This window comes from Condylura cristata, unplaced genomic scaffold, assembly GCF_000260355.1.
Source record: "Condylura cristata isolate star-nosed mole 26May11 unplaced genomic scaffold, ConCri1.0 scaffold00025, whole genome shotgun sequence".
In the NCBI taxonomy this organism is placed as follows: Eukaryota; Metazoa; Chordata; class Mammalia; order Eulipotyphla; family Talpidae; genus Condylura; species Condylura cristata.
The window spans coordinates 34,046,395-34,047,979 of NW_004567126.1; positions in this window are offsets into that span (position 1 = coordinate 34,046,395).

Here is a 1,585-nt window from a genome sequence, read left to right on the forward strand (position 1 = left end):
CCTGGACGGCGGCCGGCACCCTTCACCTGGATGACCGCGGCCCACGCCCTTCACCTGGACGGCGGCCGGCACCCTTCACCTGGACGGCGGCCGGCGCCCTTCACCTGGACGGCAGCCCGCGCCCTTCACCTGGACCACTGGCCTATGCACTTCACCTGGACCGCGGCCCACGCACTTTACCTGAACCGCGGCCCACGCCCTTCACCTGGACGGCGGCCCGCGCCCTTCACCTGGACGGCGGCCCGCGCCCTTCACCTGGACGGCGGCCGCTCCTGGCGTCTGTCCCAGGCCCGCAGCCCAGCACACTAACAAGTCTGCATTGCTTTGCACAGCTAAACATCCCCCAATAAAGGGAAATCTCAGCGCGGACGCGTGGCCTTCGCTACTGTGGCTTCATTCTCAAACGTGGCCTCGCGACGGTGACCCTGGGCGTGGGCTCTGCAGCTGGCTCGCCGGCCTGACCTCCGCGTGCGGCCTCCCCTGCCTCCCCTGTGCTCAGGTGACTGCCGAGCCCCTCCCCCCTCGCCGCGAGGTGGGGCTGGCTCACGGCGCCGACCCCCTCCAGCGGGTGACCGGGGCTTTGTCACGTAGAGCCCAGAGACACCGGCCCTGCACTCAGGTCGGGCTGCTCGGTGGCCATGACCTGGCGCCCAGGAAAATGCAGGAACAGTGGAGCAGGGCCAGGGGAGGGCCGGGCCTGGCGCCTCGGGGTCACGCTCACGCAGCGCCGGCCCCTGGCACAGCTGAAGCTGGCGTCCAGCAGGCGCCTCGGGCACCAGAGAGGCGGCAGTGCCCCGCCTGACCTGGCACCTGCCCGCTCCAGGCCGCAGTGGCCCCCAGGTGGTGCAGGCCGAGCGGCAGGGAGGGGAGCCCCCGCGGGCAGGCGGCGCCAGTCCCGGTGAGGGCGTGTGGGGTCCGGTGGGCGGGGCCCTGACACCTGAGGGGCTCAGAATCGGGGCCGCAGGTCAGCAGGGCCCGCGCTGAAACGGGGTGTGGATGCTGACGTCACCCTGAAATTAAACGCCCCGGCGGGCGTGCGCGGGCGCCCACAGGGTGACGGGACATGAGTAGATGTTGGCCTTGGGAGTTTGGGGCCCCGTCCGAGTACAAGTAGGCTCCCCGGGAACCCGGAGGGCGGCCTGCTGGCACCCCGCCGCGGGCTGCAGGGCCCTCGCTGAGGGCTCAGCTCCAGCTGCCTTCTCTGGGCGCCCAGCCCAGCCCCCGCCCCTCGGTCTGCCTGCCCGGCGGGCCTGCTGGGGCAGCGGACGCCCGGGAAGCAGAGGTCACCTCGGACCGTGTCCAGGCGCTCACCCAGGCCCTGTGCCGTGGGGAGGGGAGGGGTGCTGGCCAGGGCGGCCCGCAGGGGCCACTCTGGGACTGACCGCGGCTGCTGCTGCGCGGCCGGGACGGGGCGGCCCCGCCAAACGGCGCCCGTTCGGGCTGCTGCTCCGAGCCGCCAGGGCCGGCCCAGGCCCCCAGAACCCCAGAACCCGACGGCTGGGGTACCCCGGCAGAGCACGGCCGTCAGGGCCCCGCAGCGCCCCGGCGCCGGTCAGCGGGCTGCGCAGACGCTGAGCGCCCCCCG